Here is a 6,735-nt window from a genome sequence, read left to right as displayed (position 1 = left end):
TTTACAAACTTTGTTTTCTTGACTAGGAATAACACATCCCTCGGGTTGTGCCATATAAATTTCTTCTTCTAAATCACTATTTAAAAAAATGATTTTTACATCTATTTGATGAACAACAAGTTTGTAAATTGAAGCTAAGGCAAATAAAACACAAATTGATGCAATTTTTGTTACCGGAGAAAAAGTATCAAAATAGTCAATATTTTATTTTTTGATTAAAACCCTTTGCAACTAATCTATCTTTGTATTTATCAATAGAACCATCAGGATTAAATTTCTTTTTAAAAATCCATTTGCAACCAATTGGTTTGGCTCTAGTTGGTAAGTCAACTAATTCCCAAGTTTGATTTTGTAAAATTGAATCAATCTCATTTTGTATAGTTTCTTTCCAAAATGAACTTTCTTTAAAAGAAATTGCATCACTATAAGTTAAAGGATCATTATCTACAAGGTAAGCATAAAAATCATTACCAAAAGAAATTTTTTTCCTTGGTCTCTTACTCCTTCTCAAATCATCATTTTGTATTTCAAAATCATTTTTGTTAAAGGGTGCATGAGAAATTGTATTAGTTCTCAATGAAAAAATAGTCTCAAAAAATTCAGCATTCTTTGTTTCAACAATTGTATTATAATCAAGAACATCACTTGTTAATACAAGAAATCTATATGCAGAACTATGTTTAGCATAACCAATAAACATGCAATCAGATATCTTAGAATCAATTTTTCTCTTCTTAAATTCAGGGAGCATTTCCTTAGCAAGACACCCCCACACTTTCAAATATTTAAGTTAGGAGAATAACTTTTCTATAACTCATAAGGTGTCATACTAGTTTTCTTATAAGGAATTCTATTTTGAATATGACATGTAGATAATAAAGCTTCACCTCACAAATTTTCATATGCATTAGAACTAACAAATATAGAGTTCATCATTTCTTTTAATCTTCTATTTTTCCTTTTAGCCACACTATTTGATTCAGGAGAATATGCAAGAGTAATTTTATGAATTATTCTTTCTTTTTCATAAATATCATTGATCGGTATGTATTCATCCCATTTATTTGATCTAACTCTTTTTATTTTTTTATTCAATTGATTTTCTACCTAAGCTTTATATTTAATAAACATGTCAAAAGTTTCATCTTTATGCCTAAGTAAATAAACTTTAGTAAATCTAAAATAATCGTTAATAAATGTAACATAGTATTGCTTACCACCTTTAGTCATTATTTGTTTTAAATCTCCTAAATCAGTATGAATTAAACTTAATAATTATGATTCTCTATTTACTGAAATACAAGTTTTCTTAATTGATTTTGTTTCAGCACATATTTCACACTTATTAAAGCATCCATTTTTAATATTAGAAATTAAACCAAGTGATTACATTTTCTTAATGTAGGGAATGCTAATATGTCCTAGTTTACCATGTCATAAATCAATAGAGTCAATCATGTAACTAGAAGAACTGACATTTTCATTTAGAACATTGGAAATGTTAAGTACAAAGAGTCCCTGATTACAATAACCCTTACCCACAAATACATTACTTTTTATCATCACGATCTTCTCATATTCGAATGACATTTTCACCTCAACTTTGCCTAATAAGGCCACAGATACTAAGTTTGCCCTTATATTGGGAACATGAAGAACATCATTCAAAGATAAGGTCTTGCTAGATATGAGCTCGAGAAAGACTTTCCCTTTACCAAGAACTTAAGCAATTCAAGAATCACCAAGGTATATTGTCTCTTCTCCTTCCCTTATTGGAGTACAGGAGGTAAAGGCAATTTTGTTTATACAAATATGCCTGGTAGCACCTAAGTCTACTACCCATACCTTCACGCTAGCCACCGTATTTGCTTGTGAAAGGACAACAACAATTACATCATCGGATTCATTTACTTTAACTAAGTTGATTCTTAGATTAATAGGTTTGTCATTTCCTTTTACTCTTTTCCTGTATTATATTGCATGATGCCCTAGATTTCCACAAATAAAACAAACCACCCTCTTTTTGAAGGTGGGATAAGGACCTTTGGGTTTATGATAAGGTTTGAAAGGGTACCTTTGTTGACACTAGGTTCTGCCTTGTACCAAAATTAGCTTTAGTTGCAACTTCCTTAGCTTTGGAGGCATTAATCTTCCTTCGATTTGTGTCTTCAATGATGATGTGCACAATCAAGTTTGCAAGTGACAACTGCTTTTCCTTGTGCTTCAGTTGTTATTTGAATTCATTCGAGGATTTTGGCAACTTCTTAATCAACAACCTAGTGACGAACTCTTCTTACAAGTTAATTTTTTCTACCTTCAAATCATCTACCAACTTGTGGTATTCATTAATCTGACTCTTGATGTCCTTATCATCTATCATATTCCAACGATAGAAATTACCAATCACGAACTTTTGTTTCCCAACATCTTAACAGTGTATTTGGTTATCATTGACTCCCATATTTGCTTTGCTTCTTTTTAGAGACTGTATATATTAAACAACTCATTAGAAAGTATGCTAATGATTGTATGCCTGCATACCTTATTTGCGTGCATCCATGGTTCCAACATTTTGACATCATCTGGCTTGAAATCAATTAGCGTAAAAGCCACCCCATGAATATCAAAGATTGAGAAAATCCTTTCTTGCCATTTTTTGAAGTTTCTGCCCTCAAAGACTTCTATTTTGAAAATATCTAAAAATGGTTTGGCATATGAAAATGAAGGCATAGGGGGAACGGTCAATGGAGTGGGAGTTATGGTGAAACTAAACTCCTCCACTAGTAAGGCATAAGTAACCCGACTTAAATCCCACTGACCATTGGGAAGAATAAATTCCTAAATTCAACTTTGATCAATAATGTCCACTTCATTATCTTGGCAACCGCACCCAAAGGACAATCACCAATTCAAATATCTTGCTAAAATATTGTCACATAGCCATCACCCATCCACCCATCAAATATATCTTCTAAATATTTCCCATAGTTGAGATATAAAAGTCCATAAAGTTGAAGCTCCTAAATGAAATACATCATCGGGAACAAAAGAGGATTTTAGATTATACTTAGTTCCCATAAAGCCTTTGGTTTAGTGATTATTAGTCAACACAACTTAAGAATAAAAGCATCCTTCATTTTTCTCAAACATCTAATACCTAGGCCACCTTCATTCTTAGGCTTACAAGCCTCTTTCCAACTCATCATATGAACCTTCCTATTGGTTGCATCTCCACCCCATAAAAAATAACAGTAAACAGACTCAATTCGTTTACAAATGTCAATGGGAATGGTCATTGTTTGCGTTTTATAATGTTGAATAGTTGATAATATAAACTTAACCAAAGTCAATGACCAACAAAAGACAATGATGATGCCTTCCAAGAACTTAACCTATTTTTAATCTTCTCTTCCATATATTGAAAAAAAGCACCTCTCTAGCACCCATGAAACAATAGCACACCCAAATACTTGCCAGGATCACTAAAGTAGGAGAATCTGGACAAAGCCACAAGTTCACAAATAATATTTCTCGGTACATTATTTGAGCAATAAAAGGAAGATTTAGAAATTTTAACTTTTTTACCTGCACTTGAACATTTAGCTCATTGGTTGATACATTATCCTTTTGCCTAAAGAGTAGGGTTCGAATCCCCATCCCCCAATTATAAAACAAAAAAACCTTTTTGCCTGAATATGCACAAAAATCATCTAGAATACCCTTGATTACCTCCATTTGAGAGATAAAGGCTTCCGTAAATAACACAAGATCATTTATGAAAAAAATATGTGTGAAAGGGGGACTTCATCTACTCAACTTAATCGGTTTCCAACTACCTTTATCTACCATAGCTTGAATGCTATGAGCTAACCTCTCCATACATAAAACAAAAAATACGAGGATAATGAATCACCTTGTTTTACGCTCTTGGAAAGAATGACGCTGCCAGTTAACTCACCTTTCCATATTATCTGTGAGTTACAACATCTTTAACTCCGTATAATTATGTCCACCAATTGTTGAGGAATACAAGCTTCCAAAAGGGTATCATAAATAAATTCACAATAAAGGCAATTGTAAGCCTTCTCTAAATCAATCTTTACTAACATCCATCCCTTCTACCTTGCTTTTTTTGAAATGAATGTTCCACTTCTTGTGCGATAATTGTATTATCAATTATTTGCCTCCTTAATATAAAGCTAGATTAGTTGTCAGCAACCAAATAACTCATATAAGGCTTCAATTTGTTAATAATCACCTTCATCATAATTTTAAATATCACCGGAAGTAGACTTATAAGGCGAAATTAAGTAATAGTTTTTGGGACACCATTTTTCGATATTAACGTGATTATTGATCTACCCATATTAGAGCTTATATTTGCCCCTTCAAATACACTACAAACATAGTTAGTAGCAGACTTACCAATAATATCCCATTGAGACTATTAAAATAATGTAGGAAACCCGTAAGTTTTAACAGCTTTAAACGGCTTTATTTCAAATAAAGTGTCATGAACCTATTTATCATTTATAGTTCAAATTAAATTATCAATCCCCACTTGATCTAATGGAGGAAAAACCCCATGGATTGGAAACTCCGAGAGATAAGCATTATCTGAAAAATAAAAACTTTTTTAGAAATTCACTGTTAAAGTTTGTACGGCCTATTTATCATTGCACCATTCTCCATTATCCAATCACAATCAAAGGATTTTTAGTTTGTTCCTACGACACGCCATTCTAATGTGAAAATAATGAGTGTTTTGATCCCATGCTTCAACCACTCAGATTTGAATTTCTGCAATTAGTAAACTTCCTCCTATTGTAAGACAATTCATATTCCAAATGTAGATTTCTTTCAAGCTCTATAGGCCATGTTGAAGAACAGAATTCGAAAGCCTTTTCAATGCCATTTAATCTAGCTAATAACCTTTTTTTCTATAAAAAATATTACCAAAAATCACCGTATTCCATTATTTAACTTGAGTAGTGAAATTCGAAAGAGCCTTATCAATACTCAAAAACTCATCCCAAGAGGGTTGCATAAGATTATTGAAATTATTATGTGTAATCCCCACAACCTAAAAACGAAACCCAAAACTCCTATTCCATGGTTCTTTCCCATTGACCTTAACTAATATAGGCCAATGATCTATAAAACTTGTGGTAAGTGATGCACACTAGCTTCTGAAACTCCAATCTCCAAGCAATATTGCAAATTGCCCCATCTAATCTTACTAATACGAAGCCATGTTTCCATGCGAATCAAGGACCAGCAATCCTATATCAAGTAATCTATAGTCATTAACGAATTTTTGAAAAAATGTGCATGGCCTGTTACCCATCATAGAACTTTTTGCTTTCTCATGTGTGAACAGAAATGCTTTAAAATCCCTAACTAGCAGCCAACGTCTATCAACAAGAATTGCAAATTTAAATAACTCCACCTATAGTTTACATCTCAACAAAGCATTAGGATGTCCATAAATAGCTGAAAAATACCAAATCAAATCAGATGGTACCTTAATCGATACATGTAGGCATTGATAATAATTACAAATCACATTGATCTGAATATCCTTTTTCTAAAGGATCCAAATGCCACCAGAAAATCCTTGTGCTTCTACATTGTGAGATCTACTATATCCTAATTTATGGATCACATGGTTTGCTTGTAAACCACTAATGTCTCCTAAAATCATTCAAAGTTTGAATTAGGTTACTATTGTTGGCCCCTTGATAATTCTAAATGAATACGAAAATCCATTAATCAATAAAAGAATAATAGATAAATAAATAGAGACTCACTAAGTGTTCCTCATTTCCTCCACTAACATGAAGTTATCCTCATTATCAACATCTTTAGGAAAAGATTCCCCATGTCTAAATCCAACTGACTCATACTATTGCCCACTTGTAGATTTTCCTTAACTGACAAATGAGAAGTAGACATCATATGATCAATCGAAGCCATTGGTTTCATTCTAACCTTTTTCTTCAAAAAGGCTCTATTAACTACAAGTACACCATTTTTATCCAGAGTATATCTTTCTTTCCATGTATTACTACTCCACCATGTCTCTCCGTCCATACTTTCACTAATCTTGCCTTTCTAGGAATTTTGAGTGAAAGGTTAATATCTTCCACCACCTGTGTTGTCGAGTGTTTAGAGTCATCCAACATCATCGTTTGAGCAATAACATTCTTAACTTACATATTTATCTTGGAAATATCCTTTGCGTTAACTAGCTCATCACCTATTATATCCTTAGGAATATCACCTTTATCTTCAACTGCAACATCTTTTTTAGCCAACAACATCACCTCCATGCCTTGCTTTGATCCCACATCTAACTCCATCCCCACCACATCATCGACGTCTTTTGTCAATAAACCAAAACTTTCACAACCTGTATCAATTTTAATCGACTTGCTTTTAAATCTTGATTTTTTATTTGACCTTAAAGAGCGCCTATTATGACTTGGGTGAACGTCCACAACACTTGTCTTTTCTCCATCTTTACCCAAATGCTTTTCAATAAAGAATTTCGAATATTACCCTTTTCTATATTTGGCATATTGTCCATCTTTGTAATAGAATCGTCTAACATAGTAAAACAGGAACCGTTATTATTCACCTTACCACGAATGGCATTTTGTAGTGAATCTTTCTTCATATCACGACCTCGAGTTCTTTTATAAGGGACAATCATCTAAGGGCCAAATTGAAAGC

The sequence above is a fragment of the Theobroma umbraticum genome, unplaced genomic scaffold (genome assembly GCF_002168275.2).
Source record: "Theobroma umbraticum cultivar Fairchild unplaced genomic scaffold, ASM216827v3 scaffold_4.1, whole genome shotgun sequence".
Taxonomy (NCBI): domain Eukaryota; kingdom Viridiplantae; phylum Streptophyta; class Magnoliopsida; order Malvales; family Malvaceae; genus Theobroma; species Theobroma umbraticum.
This window is presented reverse-complemented; position numbering follows the sequence as displayed.